Raw genomic sequence first — 22,023 nt, forward strand, 5'->3', positions numbered from 1 at the left:
GCCACTGGATTCCATCACTCTTCTCTATTCTTCACTATCCCCAAATTTGTCTTTTTCAGCTTTACAGTCACAGTAAAGAGGCTTCATTTTCATTGTTTCCTTTTTCTTCTTATATGAAACAATCATTTGTATTTTGTTTGCCCTTATGTCAGAAAACATATACTTTAAAAAAATTTTTTTCCTTGTTTCTCTTCACATTTCTCCTGTGATTCTTCATCGAGACGTATGTTGATTTGACAAAAGTCTTACTCATGAACTTTAAATGTGAAAAATACATTTACTTAGCTTCTACCACAACGATAAGCTCTTTCCTCTTTTCGAGTTGAAATCCTTAATTTCCAAAAAAAAAAAAAAAAAATAGGTATGGCTCTAAGATTGTGAAATTTCTTCAGGTTTTGAAGACTGATCATCTTCTTTGGTAGAAATTCAAGGTCAATGTTGTCCTTTGATGAACTTCTTGTCTTTGCCCACATTTTTATTCCCGCACAGAATAAAAGTAGGTGTGGGATAAGGTTTGAGTTGCCCCTGGGCTCCATCTTATTTGAAGTGTCCTTATCTCCGTATCTTTGTTTTGGAAACATACCCATTTTTCTTTGAATAAATCGTCTACTGAAGAATCCTTCAGAAAGCCAAAGGAATTAAGTTTCACAAAGCAAGAGAGTATTGTAGAAAGCATTGGAAGAGGTTAAGATTCTCTTTGATCTGTGTGTCTTATGTGCTCTTGGTGTAATGAGTCGTCTGGCTCGAGCTGTCTTGTTCCTTTGCTGCTTCTCCTGCAAGAAACAGGAAAGAGCTTGAGGACTTTCTAACAAGGTATTTATAGGAACATGGAGTTTCTTTTAAATAGCTAATTTCCCTGATGATATTTTGAAGCTTTCAGTAACAAGACATTTTATAGTCTGCCATTTTAGGTTTATAAAAACAGATGCTCAGTTGTAGGGAGGTAACATATCTCAAACCTCACACAGGAAAGCGATTGCAATGTTCAAATCAGAGTTTTGTAGAATCATGCTTTTGAGTTTCACTGTTATCTATTCCTATGGAAAATGCTACCATAGAAAGTCTGAATGTTTTCTGAATGTAAAAACTCCTTCGTGTACTATTTCCGTGATGTTGGATGGAATAGTACTTCATTTATGGATACTGGATTATGTTCTTTTTAAAAAAAATTTTTTTAACATCTTTATTGGAGTATAATTGCTCAACAATGGTGCGTTACTTTCTGCTGTATCACAAAGTGAATCAGCTATACATATACTTATATCCCCATATCCCCTCCCTCTTGAGAGTCCCTCCCACCCTCCCTATCCCACCCCTCTAGGGGGTCACAAAGCATTGAGCTGATCTCCCTGCGCTATGCGGCTGCTTCCCACTAGCTATCTATTTTACACTTGATAGTGTATGTATGTCCATGCCACTCTCTCACTTCGTCCCAGCTTACACTTCCCCCTCCCTGTGTCCTCAAGTCCATTCTCTATGTCTGCATCTTTATTCCTGTCCTGCCCCTAGGATTTTCAGAACCATTTTTTTTTTTTAGATTCCATATATATGTGTTAGCGTATGGTATTTGTTTAACTAAAATCTGTTCATTTCATTTATTCTGCCCTACTAAATTTCATCCTAAAAACAGTCCATTTTAATAATGTGATTGTTCTGGGATGTCTTTCTTCAAACAACTCAAACAACTTCTATGAAGACTTTAAATATTCCTATGAAAATGAGGTCAAATAATTTGCTGAAAATTCCACTTCTCTGCCTTTTTTTTTTTTTTTCTTAAAAAGGTGTTACCTTATGAAATTCTTTCTTGGCATCAGGAGAAGACCACGACCCATATAATGAGTAGATGTCTGTGTGTCTTTCGGATGTGAAGGGGTCATGCTCAGTTGAATTAGCAAGGCAGCAGGGAGGGCAGCTGTCCTCCTGTGGAGAAAGTATTGATAAACTAAGGCTCACATATATTTAAAGAGCCAACCATACATAAAACTTGACTCTACTCGTGGTCTTCCTGTGAGAGAGAACATCTTTTAGTCACAGTTTGTACACAGATGGTTGAATAACCCACTGCATTTTTATAATTGTTTGTGTGTGAATTGCTGCAGCCATAATGGAAGACGATGGTGACAAAGTTGGTAGTCAAAGCAAGACTGAAAAAAGAATAATGATCATCAGTCTATGGAAAGTTTTCTATCCCAGAACTAGGCAATTTGGGGTTTTTAGACCATGGCAGTGAGTCCAGGACCTGAATGTAGGCTGAGGATTTTTGCAGAAAACTACAACTAAAAGTGAAAGCTAGCCGAAGCCTCAGGGATTTGCCCCACCTCTGGGGAACTGGTGAGTAGATCAGTTTAGCAGTGGATTTTGCTACGAACCATATATAAGATTGCTAGCTCCTTATTTTCAAAATCTACCCATATTTCGAGTTGAAAGAACTTCAGTTGTGGTTAATATTTGTATAGTGAGCTTTGGTTTCCAAAACCTTTTCTCATCAACTATGTGAACTTTGTGGGTGCAAAGACCTTGTCCACATCATTCATAACTGAGACCAAAGTGCCCACAGAAAGTACCTGGCACATAATCAGTTCTCAATAAATATCTGTGACCAAGAAAGGACTCAACAAAAGTGTTTCACTCTCTTTTTTTCTCTTTCGACTCAAAATATGGGTAGATTCTGATAAAGCGCTAGCAGTCTCATACGGCTCATAGCAGAAACCACTGGGAACTAACTTATCAGCACTTGGAAAATCGTGTCTATTTCTTCATACCAAAAGCTATTAAAGTTTGCGGAAGTGAAGAATGCGATTAAAATTAAAATTATATATGTGTGTATGAACTCAGCATACTCCTCATGTTTATATTTGAGAACTTCATAGTAACTAATATTATCTTCTAAAGCTATCAGACTGTTTTACTACCGCTTTCTCATGGGTATTATTATTTTTCACATTGACTAATAAGGAAAGCAAGGCCAGGCTCGGTAGTAGGACTTGTTTAAGATCACGCCGCCAAAAAAGTGGCCATGTTTCTACTGGAATCAATATTTTTTGGTCCTAGGGCTCCTGATGTTTCCACTATCCACGCTGCCTCCAGGATAGGTACGGATGACTTTTAAAATGCTGAAGGAGCATCAAATGCCTGTTCTTAATTCATTAAAATAAAGGGCATACACAGCAATGAGAAGCCCACGCACCATAATGAAGAGTAGCCCCCGCTCGCCACAACTAGAGAAAGCCCGCGTGCAGCAACAAAGACCCAATGCAGTCAAAATAAATTAATTAATTTTAAAAAATTTTGTACATTTCATTGAATGTAAATTTCAAATCAAAAGAAAAAATGTAAACAAATATCCTACTCTCAATAATTACATGCACGCTGATGTATTTTAGGGCAGTTAAAGGATGCCTGCATTTGAAATGTGTCCAAAAAAATAAGAAGGATTGATGGATGGGTAGAGAAATGGATAGATGGATAAATATGTAATAAAGCCAGAAAAAGTAAAATGGTAATGGCCAAATCCAGGTGGTGGATATACGGGTGTTCACGGTAATATTCCTTCAATATTGTTTATTAAACTGTCATAATCAAGTGCTAAAGGAAAACCAAAAAAAGGTCATACACAGCATATGCTTTCCTTACTTGGAAAGAGCTGAAGTCCTTTTGTTCTTCCTCCCTCTCTTGCCCCAAAGAAAGTTTACACTTAGTCAGACCACACAAGCAAATTTTCAAGAAAAACAGGCATTTTTAAAGAAAGATTTAAGTAGTGGAAAGCAAGGATAAGAATGGAAACTATCTTTAAAAGTAAGTATATCACTTAGCCTTTGGTAAGCTAGGGTATACATACTCACACCCATCGCATCTGACAGTTTTCAGGCTTAACGGAATTGCTTGTAAAGCAAAGCTAAGATTCAAAAGCAAGTTGGCACACACAAGTATATGAGAGTACATAAGCTCTACTTAAATCTTTTCATTTTATTATTGCCTTGTAAATTGTTGGCCCCGTAATCCAACTTACAAAATAATGAAAAGTGCCATTCATTCTGTCTTGTGGTTTTCTTAGAGAACTGCGTAACTCTTTATAAGACAGTTTCAAATGACTGCTGATTGAAAGTTCATGTTCTAAATCAAGTATATACTACAAGAAGATACGGGCTGCAAAATTAAAAAGAAATATGTTATTATGAAGCCTATTATATAGAGTGTATATATTTTCAAACACTTTCACATACATTTTTTTTTTTTTTTTTTTTTTTTGCGGTACGCGGGCCTCTCACTGTTGTGGCCTCTCCCGTTGCGGAGTACAGGCTCCGGACGCGCAGGCTCAGCGGCCATGGCTCACGGGCCCAGCCGCTCCGCGGCATGTGGGATCTTCCCGGACCGGGGCACGAACCCGTGTCCCCTACATCGGCAGGCGGACTCCCAACCACTGTGCCACCAGGGAAGCCCTCACATACATTTTATCCTCTCTTATTAAATGAAGAAAACACGTTTGTTGAGTCTTCTTTTTTTAAGTTCTTTTCTACAATTTCAAAGGTTTCTTTCCATTTACAGTTTTTACAAAATATTGGCTATGTTCCCCGCGTTGTACCATATATCCTTAAGCTTATCTTACACCCAATAGCTTGTACCTCCCACTCCCCAACCCCCTATATTACCCCTCCATTGTTGAGTCCTTTCTTGGTCATAGATATTTATTGAGAACTGATTATGTGCCACGTACTATTTTTAGGCACTGTGGACCCAGTTCTGAATGATATAGACAAGGTCTTTGCATAAATAAAGTTCACAGAGTTGATGAGAAAATGTTTTGTAAACCAAAGCTCACTATACAAATCACAGTTGAAGCTTTCAACCGACTCCCTGAATTATCCACTCTCTTGATTCTCTCTGTAGTAATATAGTGATAGATGCCCATGGTACCCAGATAGTCTTGGTAGTAGCATGTTCACTATGTACTCACATCCCTCTGCTACTGACAGCTGAGCTACTTAGTGCAAATTACTTGAGTTTCTTCTCCAAACTATTTACTCCTGTGACATGTGTCTATAAATATGTTTGTTAACATATATTAATATACAATTAAATATTTTAACTAAATTCTATGCAAGCTCATAAAATCAAAGTGCAAATAGAGAGTGTTGCTTATATTAAAAACTAACTTGAATGCTTTGGAAGAGCTTTCTGCTCCTCTAACTGGATAATTTCATTTGCCCTGTTATTAACTTTGCTGATTCTTTCATCTGTCTGCTCAAATCTGCTGTTAAACCCCTCCAGTGGGTTTTTTAATTTCAACTATTGTATTTTTCTGCTCCATGATTTATATTTGATTCCTTTTCACAGGTTCTCTTTGTTGATATTCTTTGTTTGCTGAGCCTTTATTTTCCTGTTTCCCTTATTTATTTTGTATTGTGTCCTTTAACTTCTTGAGAATATTTAAGAGAGTTGATTTAAAGTCTTGTCTAGTAAGTCCAATATCTGTGCTTTCTCAAGATAGTTTTTGTTCAATTCTTTTTTTTTTCTGTGTATGGGCCATATTTGTTTCATTGCATGCTTCATAATTTTTTTGTTGAAAAATGGACATTTTGACTATTATGATGTGTAAACAATAAAGCAAATAATGAAAAAAAATCACTCAGCAAGTCTTTTCAGATTTGCTCTGGGCTGTGGCTTTCTTTCAACCCTTTCCCTGGCTGTTTACAGCTTCGTCTTAGTTTACACTTCCAGCTTGCCCTGAGCCTAAAAGTTGGCTACATTTGAAAGCTTGTGGCCTCCTCAGGTCTTTTCTGAATATGTGTCCTATCCTGAGCATTTATGTAGCTTTGTAGTTTCCTCTGCTTATGTGGTAATTTTTCAAAGTCCTTCTTCCCCCCACCAAAACCTCACTACTCAGCTTTTCCTCCCAGGTTTTTGGTATATCAATTGTTTACCCCAACTGTTATTTTTCATTCCAGGCTGTTCAGCCCTGAAAGAGTTCCAAGTTAGGCAAAACAAAGGGAAACTCCACGCAGGAGTCCTTCAGGAAAACCCCAGTCAGATAAAAACAGATAACACAATTCCCTGGAAACCATATCTACTCTGTGCCCACACTAGGAACAGGCTGTCATCTCCAAGACCACTGATGCCTAAGGGAAGGGGTGGATCTAGGTTAGCTAATATGCTGCTAAGATCTAAGCTGTTTCAGTAGCCTTTCTCCTCCTATGCATCCTTTTAGTTGATGTAAACATTTGACTATCTTTCTGCATTTCAATAAGGTTAATCTTCACAGTTTTTGATAAATTTTTAGGATTTTTCTGGGGAAGGACAGTCCCCAGATATCCCTACTCCAACATTTTCACTGACCTCATGCCTGTGAGTGTTTTCTATGTACAGAAGAGTCTGAATGCCAGAGTAGACCTTTAGCTAAAGGAAAAGCTTTGATCTAAAATCAAAGACTGAAAAATAAATATAGATTAAATTTTACACTAAATAAAATGTGTACAGTTGATATATAATCTTTATTCCCCCCAGACCTCATTTTTTCAATTTCCCAAATTTCAGTCTTCATTGCATGAGGTGAGAGAATTTTTTTTTTTTTTTTTTACTGAATTATCAGTTAATCCTCACAAGAGTTATATGAGGTTAGCAGAGAGTTAGAATTAGGACCGCTTAAAAAATAAAAAATCAGGAAAAAACAAAAACAACAACAAAATGAATCATGGACTCTAAATTCTTAAGTAATGTGCCCAAGAAAACTTCTATTTCAGGAAGCAGTAGAAGGTGGAAGAAGAGCTATCAATTCTGAGACCCTATTACATTTCAGGCTTTTGTGTACATAACTCATTTATCCTTGTTTGGTTCCATACTACTAACATATAAAATAGTTGATCACCAAGAATACAATTTGTGACTTCTTGGTATGGTATTGATTTATTTCTACCTCTTTTGCTAAAACAGATTAATTCAATTCACAACCATAATATTTTATGCTAGTTTATATAAAAATAATGCTATTGCAATACCACATATGCAAGAAACAAGCTTGATTAAAATAGCATGCAATTAGACTAATAGCTAAAAGTTTGTATTATTTTAAGTTGATAAGACCAATCAATACTTTGTGAAACCACTAATTAATGGAATTTTCTTATTTGAAGCCTTTAGCTCACTTTCTTTTATTAATGAACATATATCATTTCTATGGCAACTAAGTATTTTTCCTATCTGTGAATGGATTCCATTCCTATTATTAAAAAGACATGACGTGAAAAGAAACTCGCAATTATTTATTCTTTCTACAGTCCTGTGTAATGTATTCTGCATTAAGTCATCTTTTACCAATATTGAAAACTTCTGTGTCAGTATGTCAGGCAATATTTGGCATGGGTGCTGTAGCAGGAATCCAACATATCGGTGTCAAAAAATAAGGGAATGTAAAGTTCACTAATGTTCTGGATTATTTCACCACGTACTGGCTACAGAGACAGTGGAAAATGAAGTATCTTCTTTCTGGTTCACTTCCATTTCCCTATGGCTGCATGTTTCCATAAATGAGTAACAGATATTATGCTAAAAGGAAGGTCTGTCATCTGTCATCTAATAAAACTGGGGAAAACTGTGTTGAACAAAATATAAAAGACTTACCAGTGTCTTTAATCAATTAATGTACACTGTAAATCTCTAAGAGATTTACAGCAGTTTCTAAGTTAATTTGACCATGGAAACTTTTTATGAAATAAAATATTTAGAACAAGTAGAAAACAGTTTACAAGACTTATTCTTTGTTTATACTGAAAATGGTTCTTTATTATTGCCTTTGGTTTTTCTACCTTAACAAAGTGTGTTTCCCTCACACATCAGTTTTGTATGCTAATTCATAAAGAAGATAAATGTAAACTAAATTTAAACTTTCAAGAAAATTGTGGTCTTTCAGCAGTTTTTAGTGGTGGAATTAAAATAAAAAGAAAATCATAAGTGAAGTTCCAAAATGTACTAGAATAAAGTGGATTTGCCTTTTTTGATGTGAGGATTAAATCCACCACCTAACCTTCCACTTCCCCCATACCCCACTATTCACCATTCTGAGATTTTTATGTGGAAACCTAGATTTCCAAGTACCAGGCCAATAAAGCAATGAGGTAATCCAACTTCTTCAGTTTGGGTTTAAGGAGCTCACATGTTGAGAGTGACTTGCAACCTGCATCGACCTGCAGTTCCAAATGGAAAATATTAATGGAGAATCAGGACCCCAAGGAAAGGAGATCAGTTAAAAAGCCTGAAACCACTTTGGGAAGAAAACAAGGGGAAGAGACAAGAGAGAATATACAGATCATTGGCAACTAGGTGGGAAAAATAATTACAGTATACCATGACTCAGGACTGTCTTAATAGACTAGTAACAGATTGCACAACGGTTGATGACCTGGTCTGTATTATTATGTCCAGTTACGCTACTTGCTCTCAGCTTTTACAATAACCACACGCAAGTGAAAGCGCTACTTCTGCTTCTAAGTGTGTTAATGTTGAACTGAATGTTGGAAGACAAATACTTCTCATTTGAAATATTGTTTTAGGCAACTAATACACCCAAAGGAATTTAAACCATCTAGACAGAAAAAGAATAAAATGCTAACAGTTTCTTGCCGCATTTGGCAGAAAGTTTTCAGTTTGGTGGAAATGGATATCGCTGCCCCTGAAAACTATTTCATTATTTTGACACTTTATTTGCTCTTTCTCCTTCTCTTTGCTCTTTCAAAGACAGTTTGTCTTTTTATAACCTTGTTCTTTTGTGGCATTTCTCTTATAATTTAAATTGTGCACTTTACTCTTCACCAGAAACAAACTCTCCATCACTATGGATGTCATTTAGTTATCATCTCTCAATATGTTAAATAACTACTGGTCTTGAGTTTCCCAAGCACTCGACTTTATTGAACTAACTCTGCATAATATTGGGTTTTTTCATTAATAGTGTTATACAAGTTTATGGTGTCTAGGGCAAATTATCTTTAAAGGAATAAGCACTATGATGTGAAATTTCAAAAATGAAATTTTTGTCATAGTAAATGTCTTAATTTAACAAAATGGAGTTATAAACCTAACACTGTGCTGAACATACAAAATAATTAAATTGTATTATTTTTATACAGTTGTATAGAAAAGCAATTCATACTGAAAACAATAAGATCCACTAAAAAGCCATGGGAAAAACTTCTTTCAAAGATCTAATTCCATTATAAATGTATAATTAACGCGTTTTTAGAATTTGCTAATGCAAGATAGTGTTTTGTGAAAGTTACCTGTAAGTTTGCTTTGGATTGAGATCTTTTTTAGCATTATATTTATTATAGCATGCCAAATGCTGAACAGGAGATTATTTGAAAAACCAATTCCTATTTATAGCTTTCTCAATTCTATAAACAGTTATCTTCCACACTTCAAAACACATTCTTAGAAACTCAAAAAAGACTTCATATTTGGGATCTTGGTCTAGAATCATGACTCTAAAGGGACTGTTACCTGCATTCTACAGCATTAACTATTATCTTGTCTTCATATTGAGGTAAACTGAAGAGAAGACTTTTCATTCATTCGTTTACTCAAGAACAATTATGAGAATATATTAAGTGCAACGTATGAGAGAAATCCAAAGATAAATAAAGTAGCATTCTTGACTCAATAGTAAAAGAGCTGAGTCATGAGCATAATAATCCTGACAAAGGGTAGAAGATGTTAACTGCTGTAAGGGATGCAAATGCCAAGCTCTCTGGATGGTGGGGATTGTTTCTGGCTGAGAGTTTCAGAGACTACTGCCATGGAGGAGGTGAGGTTTGCGGAAAGACATCAATAAAGACAGAGGTGGAATGTTTTAAGTGGAGAGAGGTCTTGAGCAGAGTCACAGGGACAAAAGACTTGAGAATATTTAGGAAAGAACAAATTAAAAAAAAAAAAATGTCAAGGGCTTCCCCGGTGGCACAGTGGTTAAGAATCTGCCTGCCAATGCAGGGCACATGGGTTCGAGCCCTGGTCTGGGAAGATCCCACATATTGCAGAACAACTAAGCCCATGCACCACAACTACTGAGCCTGCCCTCTAGAGCCCGTGAACTGCAACTACTGAGCCCGCACAACACTACTGAAGGCCACGTGCCTAGGGCCCATGCTCCACAACAAGAGAAGCCAACGCAATGAGAAGCCCGTGCACTGTGACTAGAGAAAGCCCACGTGCAGCAACGAACACCCAACGCAGCCAAAAATAAATAAATTAAATAAATTAATAAAAAAAAGTCAAATAGTGCTTTGGGGTTATTAACAGCAGGTGACAGATTGTATCTAGAGTGTGGAAATTGCTAAGAGGTAGCCTAGGGAGAATGAACTTTTACTTTTCTAGGTAGTAGGGAATGACTGAAGGTTGGAGAAGAAGTGGGAGAGAGCTGTGCTTTAAAAAGATGACTCTGGCTGCTGTGGTCTGGCACATAAATAAAACCATGTCGACCCTCTGATTTGAACACTCCAGGGGCCTCCTGTCTCCTACCATGCTCCTCTTTACTCACTCTCCTCTTGATTCAGCCATACTGACATGCATGCTAATACATCAACACACCTGCTGCACTTCCAGCCCAACAGCTTTTGCTCTGGCTAGTCCCTCAGTCTGGAATGTTCTCCCCTCTTATAGTCACATGGCTCACTATACCTATTTGCAATTTTTTGCTCCATTACCTCCTCCATGAGCTACTCTGACCACTTTATGAAAATTACAACACTCGTCCTTACAGGTATCCCTGTCCTTAGGATCTGTACTGTAGAAGGCCCCACATATCACAAGCACATGCAAAATAAATTTATTGAGATGCCCATGAGTGTCTCTGTCACTCAGAATCCAGCACTATGGCTGGTACACTCTGACCCATAACTAGCACAATTCAGGCTAGTAACTGTGCCAGAACGAGAGCTGAAAGTTTGTGGGTTGTGTCACAGAAAACTTCAGATACCAATGTTGCTTCAGAATGGGAAGAAGACTTCAGCAGATGTCTCAATAAAAGACAAGACAAGTTCACTAACTTGTCAAAGCCTTCCTTATAAACAGTGTGAATGCTCTTTCTTGCATAAGAAACCAGCATCCGTTTAGTTTTGCGTTTTAATTTGTGGCTCCAGAGGTACTCACAAATTATCATGATTTTAAAAAGGGCAGCTGAGAAACAGGCTGCAATACTAGATAATTCACATTACTCTAAAATTTTATGTATGTATTTGTACAGATATTTTATGTACATATATATAATCTAGACAATATATTTGAAGTGTGACACTTCTTATATATAAATGGAGACACTGCTTTAAGAGTTTATGAAAATCAAAGTTGTAGAAAATTCTATGATGCAATCAAAATATCTTGTAGTATTTTCTGCTTGCCAATAGTTTAGCATCTATGATCCCATTATCAAGACTGAACACGACATCTAAAATCCTTTGTTTATTTCAAATTTAAGTGTGGTTTTAAGAAATTCATTGAGAGGGGACTTCCCTGGTGGCAAAGTCGTTAAGAATCTGCCTGCCAATGCAGGAGACATGGGTTAGAGCCCTGGTCCAGGAAGACCCCACATGCCACGGAGTAACTAAGCCCGTGCGCCACAACTACTTAGCCTGTGCTTTAGAGCCCGCGAGCCACAAGTACTGAGCCCACATGCCACAACTACTGAAGCTCACGTGCCTAGAGCCCGTGCTCCGCAACAAGAGAAGCCACCGCAATAAGAAGCCCATGCACCGCAACGAAGAGTAGCCCCTGCTCACCACAACTAGAGAAAGCCCGTGCAGCAACAAAGACCCAACACAGCCAAAAACAAACAAACAAACAAAGTTTATGTTTTTTTAAATCACCTTAAAAAAAAAATTTCATTGAGAAATCTAGCTGCTTCTGTTTCAACAAAGGAAACTTTCTAAAAACAGAAGCTCATCAAAAAAACTATCAAAAAACTTCAAAGATTTAGTAACGATTGCCTAATTAGGCATTACTATCAATAGAACAGAACATAAATTATATAGAAATCTTGATTTTTACCAACATAATTAGCGATTTTGTTGAAATGAAGGCAATAAAAATAAATTTTATGGAACAAACATATAATAAACTATGAATTACATCTCTTTTCTTTAATTACTCATCCAAACATCAGTACCTCATCAACAAAACATGCAGACATGTGCAATAAAAATTAAATTCAGTAGTTTTTAACATTGTCCTTAGTTTTAATCATATAAAATCACTGGTTAGTGCATTTAAAAATTTTTTATTATGAAGATATTTTATCAAGGCATGAAGATAGAACATAATTCTTATAACTGATTGTTGGTGTTTATGAATTTTAGATAGTTAGATATAAGGTATGTAAGCTTCCATTTCTACCCTTGCACTGGCCTTGCCAAAGAGAGAGACTGGTCTGTGTACCTCCTAAAGAATTATATTTCATTCCTAAGAATCTTGAGGGATATGGAGGTATATGGGGTCTTGAGAAGAAGTCATATAGCTACAAATCCACCAAGGCAGTATATTATCTGTCTCTGTGTTTCCTTTGAAAGAGAGATAAAATCACAAGACTCCACAAAGACTTGAGCTTTAAAATAAGTGAATATCACCACCAAAGGTAGGCAGATCAAAAAATGAGCATTTACTGGGGAGAAGGGAACTAATATTTATTGAAGCACCCAGTACAATTCAGTTCTGAGTTATTATGTGATAGAAATAATTCTATATGCAATACCCATGTTATCTACATAATTTAACATCAAGGAAACGCTGTGAAGTAAGAGCAATTATTCCCATTTTAAAAAAGAGGGAATTCAGGCTTGACGATCGTAAGTAATTTTCCAGGGGCACAACCTATTAACTCACATGAGCCTTGTTATTCCTTGGTTCCTTTCCTTTCTTTTCTTTCTGTTTCACAGACTGTGATGACTCATTTCCTTCTCTCCTCCTCCATGTAAGTGACTCAATCCCAAAAGATTGCTCTCCTCCATGCCTGGCCGTTGAAATGGAAAGATGTAATATCTCTGACTCCATTCTTTCTTCTTGTTCTCCCAAGAGACCACTTTCTTTTCATGTTTTAAGGGCTTAAATGTGAATCACTGTGGAGAAATAAAAAGTTGATAGCAAAATGAATAAATGTGGGCTGTCTACAAAATTTATTAAGATTTTTACTATCTTATTGTCATAGTGTCTGGCTTATAGTTTTTGATATCCTATAAGACATGAAATATTAAGCATCTGTCCTTTTTTTTTTTTTTCCTGAAGATGAACTTCAACATTCTTGTCTTCCCTCACACTGTTCCCGTAACCTCCAATCACTGCTTTTTGTTTCAAATTTAGTAGGAAAATGAGAGGGATACTTTGAACTGTTAATTATGTTTTCTTCCTTTTAGAGGTAAGGTCATTAAGTATTTCTGTGAGTAGCTTTTTTCAATAATAAAGCCAGACTATAATATAGTAAAAACAACAAAACACATTGATTCAGAGAGGCCTCGGTTGAATTTCTGGCCCTGTTCTTATTATCTGACACTGTGTAACTTATATTCTAATGAATCAGTTTCTGTAGCTATGAAATGAAAATTATACAATGAATGGAGATTTTATAAAATAACATATCAAAGTGCCTAGTATTCTGTGTCTAGTAAACATATTAGTCAAGTCTGAATCTGACTCTATTCTGGAGATAAATTAAAATAAAATATTTATAATGAACCAGCATGAGCTAGGCACTGGGGTTCCAAAGATGGAAAGATCGTGTTTAATATCTTGAAGTTCATTACAGTTTATAATGGAGGGAAGACCTGTAAACCATTAACTACAAAAAGGAACTACAAGAGATGAAAACTATAGCAGTAGATAGGGGCCAGTTCATGGAGGTTTGGTATGCCTTGTCAAAGAATTTAGAGTTTGTCTAGTGGGCAGAAGGACTTACTGAAAAATGATAAGCAAGCAAAGGATAAAAGCAAGTATGTATTTTATACAGACAAGCTTGCAAAAGAGGGACAGGGACAGGAGGGAGCTGAAATGAAGACAAGGAAAATGGTTATTGCTATATTCCAGGTTGAAAAATCTCGAGGATCAGAGCAATAGTTAACATTCTGAAGGTCACAAAGCTAGCCATTTGCAGATCCAGGACTTACATCCAGTTCTTCATGATCAAAAATTTTTTAACTTACCATGAAGTTTTCAAGGATGAACCAACATCACTAAAGATTCAACTATGGTGGACTTGACCAAGAAGGAGTGGGGGGAGAGACAAATCAGTAGTCGACGCATCCCAGAACCATGCAAACGTGGAAGACATCTTTGACTTCTTCCTCTGTTTCACTGTATCACAACCCAATCAGTTACTCTTTCCTATTAAGTTTACCTACTGCCAAGCCATGTTTTAAGAGAAAGGATGATTGCCTTAGACCCTGTAGCCTGGGAATGCTACTTCATCAGATCCTATGGAGACCGAGGCAGTAGCTGACCTTCGCAAGGAGCCAAGGCTTTGCCCACACTGTGTTGACCCCTCTATCAGCCAGCTTAGGCTAAGTGATGCTTGATAGTAAACAACCGCAAAGTCTCAGTACCTTACGAAAACAAAGTTTCTTTTCTAACTCTTGTCTTTTGCGGAGCAACTTCAGCTCTGTTCTTTATCTTTTTCACTCTGTGATGCAGGCTAAGTGAGCTACACCTTCCTGCACATGGTGGTCTTGAAATAGGGAAAATAGATCTGACTCCTCAAACTTCTAGTCCAGAAAGGCACCTACAAATTCCTATTAAATTCTATTGACCAAAGCTGGTCACGCGAGCAAGCATGACACCAAGGGGCAGGAAGTATGGTCATTCAGCAGGGGCAAGGCCAATAGAGAGAGGGCCAGGATAGAGCAGCAGCAAATCTTTTCCAAAATTCAGTCTACTAGAATTATTGAAATTCGGGCTTGGCTGGGTATTCATGGAGATGCCAAGGTGGTTCTGTTTTACCAAGAATCTATTTTCCTGAGGGATTGAAAGAAATCATATTAAGAGGTGAGAGGTCTCCAGTAACAGATTACCTGGAACAAAGCAGCATAATTGTTCAAATACAAACACACTTAATTCAGATTGCTAGCTGTAAATCATATCTCTTGCACTTCCATGCTACGTAATCGTTGACAGTTTACTAAATTACACAATTTTCTTCTGTTAAATGGGAATTATTTTAAAGGAAGGAACCTCTTCATGCAAAATTTTTAGGAGATGGAGGATCCATAAAACAGTCTTCCATTTGGTGCCAGAACAAGAGAATGTAGTTGCTGTTCCAAGCTCACTGGTGGCAGAGGATGGCAGTGTGGCATCATGACACAGGGGAGCTCCAGGGAACAGCCACGCTGCCTCCTCCAGACTTACTGCAATGCTCCCCACACACACTTTCAGAGTTTTAGCGGTGGCCGTATTGTGGTCACTCTGATCAGCACATCAATAGGGGCTGTGCCTACGAAGGAATTTTGCAGAGGAAGCATAACTAACATGGCAGATGAGACTTGCTGTTGCGCCTATGAAATACATCCTAGGTACTCCAAAAATAAGTCAGGGTGGGGCAGGTACACAATTTCTAGAGAGATCTGGAGATTCAAATATTTCACCAATGTCAACCTCAGTGAGAAAATATGTTCCTGAAAATTTGAAATCTTTCATGTTACTGAAACGTTGTACTCTATCGAAACGTTCAGCTGAAACATGGTTGAAACTCATTTAGTTTCTATTTTAGAAAGATGGTGCCTGCCATCTTCACCATAGAGGCACTATTGAGCTGACAGTCAATTAAAAGTTGAGGAAGTCTTGATGCTAAAAACAACTTGATCCCCACTGTCAATGAAGCAACCATCTCCCACTAAGGCATTCAAAGAACAGATTGTTTTAAAATTGCATTCTTCACTCATAAACTGTCAGCTTCCCAGGTGTCTGGCCTGGATCTCTTGACCAGGGCCCCTGGGGTTAGGCCACTTTGAAAACAAGAAAGATAAGTTCTGAGAGCCTCTTCTTCAGAGTTCTAATCTGTCCATCTGGTCTATCAGCCCCTGTAGGAACCTCAGTTCTGAGTTTGGAGGTCACCTTCTTTGACGATATTCCCTTTGAACCCAGCCTGACACTGAAATCATCCTGGTTTAGTTCTTCATCCATCTACTCTGGTCTCCTTCCCACTATTAAATGGCCAGCCGGGTTTCTTGGACCCATAACAGAAATCCTGCTAGGAAAGCCCTCAGTTCCCCTCTCCTGAATCTTGGCTGACAAAGCATCCAGCTCATTCTAAGATTAACTCTTTGAAAGGTGGCAGCCCCTGGGATATACCTGCTGAGACTATAGAAGATCTTGACTGTCATATGTTAGAATCTCCAATTCTATTCTGCCCTGCTTTTAGGATTCTAAATATATATAATGGAAATATAAAAAATATATATTTTATATATATATATATACAACTCTAAAATATATAAGTATAAAAATATATATATATATTAAAACAACTCTAAAGAGACAAATTTTCAGCATAAAAACAAGGATATTTACAGAGCAAACATGAAGGCCATTTTATTGGTAACATCTCTCAGGTGCCATGTCCATGTGAATACATAGAACGTGCAGAGGTTAATGATTACGATGATTCTATTTTACTGACTGGTCTGAATTAATTGTGTATATAAATCATGTGTCACAGAAGGGCCTCAGGCTCTAGTAAATAAGCAGTCACTGAGAGACCATTATGTATAGGATGGTTGCTAGTACTTTCTGAGCTAGTAAACAGAGCACATTAAGCTTCACTTCATGACCAGTTTTCAATTTCAATGTAGTGATATACATATATATCCTTTACAATATGGAACGTGTCCTTATACTTATTTGTACTCTTTTAAAATTGTTTAAATTTACCAGTGTGGCTTGCTTTAATTAAAATGTGCAAATCAAGAACTTCTGCTGATATTATTAATTCCCTTTACAATGCCACTAAAGTTTAATTTATTCGGTCATCATCTTAAACCAATAAATCCCTAAACATTAGCAGCCATTTCTGTTCCATTAATTAAGTGCTTTATAAATAAGAAACTGCTCTGGGCTGAAGTTCATGAAATAAGTCACTTAGATAATACATCCAAAGGAGCAGAAGACTGACTCAAGGACAACATAATTATATTTGGTGTTTATTATAGGTCTAACGTCTGGATTTAATGTTATGAACTTTCATTTGAAATTAAACGTTAAGTATAGACATTTGATTGGTAGGGTGTGCTATTTATCTGAGCCTTGAAAATGGCCTTTCTCTTGAAAAAGCAATAAAAGTAGTCATTTATTTAGAAAATATGTAACAAATACCTATCATATGTGTTGTGGTATATATTCAGGAATAAAAGTAATCATAATCTAGTTGAAAGGATAGGAAATAACTAAAAATAAAGATCCTGAGCCAATCTCTGAAAAGTATTACTCTCCATGATTAAAAGCATTTTCCTTCTACCATGATCAACAGGAATAAAATCTATCATATATATTAATGTCACCACAGTTTTCTCATTAATCAGAATAGCCCTTTATGATAAATAATATACATTTATAACTACTAACATAAGAAAGGAATGAATAAGACTCGAAAGTGAAAAAGGAAAGAAGGAAAAAGCTCATATCTTGCCTACAGTGGACATTCCACAGCATATGTTAACTCACTTATTCTTGCTTCCTCCATACAAATATTTATCAATTACATCATCATCCATGTATGTATGCATTTACAACTCATCTTTTTTCTTAGTCTCTAGAAGTTGTTTACAAACTCATTTTTAACAATTTAGCCTTGTCAAATTTGCTTCTGTATTTATTTTTTAATGTTGATTTGATTGCCATTTATATCACTCAATATGACCCATACGAAGTCACACAATTGAAATTTTTATTAGAATTTAGTACCTGAAAACTGTTTCTTGAAAATTATAAAGGTCTTAATTTTGGCGATAATCTCTCTTACTCTTTTTGCCTTAAATTCAAGGAAGCTGAGTCCATCTGAAGCTCAATCACAGAAACCACCTTACACTGAGGCTTGACCTATTTTCCTTCTTTTTCCCATTCTGATTGGTCTCCTTCCATTTCTTTATTATTGACCTAAGATATGCCTTTCATTGAAGATCTCACTCCTAAATCTGTTTTTGGAAATAAAATTATACAAATAAACTAAACAGGAATAGATTTTTTTAATAGAAAATAGACAAGAATTTAGCAGAAGTGTAAAATGGTCACATTCAAATTTAATTTATTGGTAGAAAAAAAAAAGGGAAGAGAAGAAAAAACGGAAAACAAAAAGGCCAATATACTTTCCAAGAGTAACAACATGAAAACTGGAATTTATAGTCGTTGATGAACTGCCCTTTCAGGCCCTACTTCTTTTCTGAGGCATCTGCTAATATTAAGACCAGTCAAATTCTCTGAAATGTCACGTACTATGAGAACTTTATTTTAACATCACTTGAGACGTGTGATATGAAAAAGTTTGATTTATATCATGCTTTCCCATGTATTATTCAAAATCAAAATCGTATTGGAAGAAGATGAAATCTCCAAGTCATCTTGTTAGAAATCAGAGAGTAAAGCATTTCACAAGGCAAATTCTAACAGTAGAAATTAGCATCAGAAAGAGTCAAGTGTCAAATAACAGTATCTCTTTTTCAAAGACAGAGCAATAGGGCTTGTGTACCTCAAGACAAATCACTTCCCTGCTGTAAGCCTCTGTGACTCCCCATTACCGATATTAAAAAACAAAAACAGGCAAAAACCCCCTGATTTCTTTGGTCGATATATAAAAAGGTCTATCATCTGACCTAGTCTGACTTCTAGTCTTCTTTTCTTCTCTCCCGCATCCCTACCAGCCTTTCCATGGACTCTTAGGTTCTAGAAACAGCACACACTGCTCATTTCTCTGGTCACACTGCATGCATCATTATCTGGATGCTTTCTCTTAATGCCTTTCATTTTTCAGGGAATGCTCACTCACACTCCCTCCACCTATGCTGAACATCGGCCACTCTTTGGATCATCGGGCATCTGAACTCCCTAGGAATCTTTTCAAGATGGTCAGCCTTCCTCTCATTGCAGAAGAGAAGGACGTCAGATACTTGTTCTTCTTTTCCTTTGCAGCATGAATATGGTCACTTGTGATGGTCTCTGCCTTTTTAGTCTGTGGGTATTGATGCAAAAAAGGGAACTAGGAAGAATTTTCTCTGGTGGTAGAGGTTGCAGAGGTTTTTCTCTGGTTGCAGCAAGAAAAAGTCTCCAAGATAAACTCAAAATGGATTAAAGACCTGAATTTAAGGCCAGACACTCTAAAACTCTTAGAGGAAAACATAGGCAGAAAACTTTTTGACATAAATTGCAGCAAGATCTTTTTTGACCCACCTCCTAGAGTAATGAAAATAAAAACAAAAATAAACAAGTGGGGCCTAATTAAACTCAAAAGCTTTTGCACAGCAAAGGAAACCATAAACAAGACGAAAAGACAACCCTCAGAATGGGAGAAAATATTTACGAACAAAGCAACTGACAAAGGATTAATCTCCAAAATATACACATAGCTCATGCAGCTCAATACCAAAAAAACAAACAATCCAATCAAAAAAATGGGTGGAAGACCTAAATAGACATTTACCAAAGAAGACATACAGATGGCCAACAAACACATGGAAAGTTGCTCAACATTATTAATTATTAGAGAAAGGCAAATCAAAACTACGAGCCATCACCTCACACTGGTCAGAATGACCATCATCAAAAAATCTACAAACAATAAATGCTGGAGAGGGTGTGGAGAAATGAGAACACTCTTGCACTGTTGCTGGGAATGTAAACTGATACAGCCACTATGGAGAACAGTATGGAGGTTCCTTAAAAAACTAAAAATAGAACCACCATATGACCCAGCAATCCCACTCCTGGACATATACCCAGAGAAAACCATAATTCAAAAAGATACATGCACCCCAATGTTCACTGCAGCACTATTTACAATATCCAGGACATAGAAGCAACCTAAATGTCCATCAACAGAGGATTGGATAAAGAAGATGTGGTACACATATACAATGGAATATTATTCAGCCATAAAAAGGAATGAAATTGAGTCATTTGTAAAGATGTGGATGGACCTGGAGACTGTCATACAGAGCAAAGTAAGTCAGAAAGAGAAAAACAAATACCGTATGCTAATGCATATATGTGGAATCTGAATAATTGATATAGACAATCTTATCTGCAGGGCAGAGGTGGAGATACAGATGTAGAAAACAAACATATGGATACCAAGGGAGAAAGGTGGGTGCAGGATGAATTGGGAGATTGGGATTGATATATATACACTATTGATACTATGAATAAAATAGATAGCGAATGAGAACCTACTGTATAGCTCAAGGAACTCCACTCAATGCTCTGTGGTGACCTAAATGCGAAAGAAATCCACAAAGGAGGGGATATATGTATACGTATAGCTGATTCACTTTGCTGTACAGTAGAAACTAACACAACATTTTACAGCAACTATATTCCAATAAAAATTAATTAAAAGAAAGAAGAAGTCTCCAAGGTTTCAGTGACAGCAGTATACATGAACAGAAACTCATTCTCAGAGCATGATTTGAGGTCTTATGCCTGCTTGTATCACATTGGAGCAGAATTCTCGAGCCCTCCTAGAGATCCTCTGAGCAACTTAATGTCCTTGCAATAAGTTCCTCTCCTGCTCAAATTCACTAAAGTCTAAGATTCTGAAGCTAAAGATCCTGGCTTATATAAAGTCCATCGAAATTTTTTCCAAAATTACTTAGGGCCCAGATCAAATTATCCCAACTCTTTGAATCTTTGTTTTATGCTTCTAAGTGGAAAGAATGTCTCTATTTTATGAAAAATCTGTAACGTTTGTTGACTGAAAAATATTGCACAACCTAAAAGGGGAGAATTATGGTTTATTCAGTGGACATACTGAAGACTTGAGATAGCTCTGAGGGGCTGTCCTGAAGAAGTAAGTGAGGGTATATATAGGAGTTATGCAGGAGTTTTTGCAAATAAATAAACAAACAAACAAATAAGATGGTCCATATCAAAAGATTACTTCTAATTAAAGAAAAACAGACACCTCAAGTTAATAGATTTAGTACTTTTCTCTATATGGAAAGATGCAAGAGTCTGGGCTTAGTGAAATTACTCCTTTGATCTGCACCTTAAACTATCTAGGGCCAGTATCCTGTTTTTCTGCACCCGGAATCCCCTCAGGGTGCACCATTAGGGGTGGCTGCAGAGGCTTATGACTTGATGGCTGCAACACACCTCGTTTACTGATATGGCAGGTGACATTCTTTGTCCACACATTGTGCACATTTTCTTACAGAACTCATTACTTCCTGCCCAATAAATATTTGTATATAAGGTTTATCTCTAGAACTATTCAACATACAACCTTGACTCACAAAACAATCTTTCAGATGGTAAGCGCTTACGATTGGTGGAAGTGAGAGTCTCTGCTGATCTGACAAATGAATGTTCTCTGTAGCCCCTCTTGGTTAACGATGTTTAAGAAAATGATATTTGACTTTAACTCTACCTCCACAGCATCAACATTTGAGATGAAGCTATCACAGTCGTAACCATTTAAGGCAAATCATTTAACAATCAAAGAGGCAAGCAGAGGAGCATATATCAACACACCCCTATTAATTCCTCACAAGAAATGAGTAAACAACAAAATTACGATGATTAGACATACTATGAGAGTATGATTATATATACTATCATTTTAGATTTGGGGATTTGAGGATTAACATCTCGCTTTTGGAGTACTTGGATTGGGGGAGGAGAGGAGAAAGGGAGGCAAACACTGTTCTGGTGCTTTTTCTGGGTCCAAAAGCCAGTGGAAGAGAGGCAAAGGGCACAAGATGGGCGCCTCCTTGTGATGCCCTGAGGAAGAAGCAGCACCCGCCCAACTGAGCCTCACCTCTGTGGACCTCTGTCCTGGTAGGTGGAATTCACACAACATGA

The 22,023-nt window shown here is 36.9% G+C and overlaps 1 long non-coding RNA gene across 1 annotated transcript in view; it reads right to left on the reverse strand.

Moving 5' to 3' along the window:
• Positions 1-22,023, reverse strand: part of LOC132593393 (uncharacterized) — a 52,511-nt gene continuing 30,488 nt past the window's right edge. Inside the window, exons 2-4 of the long non-coding RNA XR_009558843.1 lie at positions 12,859-13,091; positions 1,789-1,920; positions 1-773 (exon numbers count right to left, since the gene is read on the reverse strand). This is a non-coding gene — a long non-coding RNA (uncharacterized lncRNA). The remainder of the gene's footprint in view (positions 774-1,788; positions 1,921-12,858; positions 13,092-22,023) is intronic.

This window comes from Globicephala melas, chromosome 14, assembly GCF_963455315.2.
Source record: "Globicephala melas chromosome 14, mGloMel1.2, whole genome shotgun sequence".
Classification (NCBI taxonomy): Eukaryota; Metazoa; Chordata; class Mammalia; order Artiodactyla; family Delphinidae; genus Globicephala; species Globicephala melas.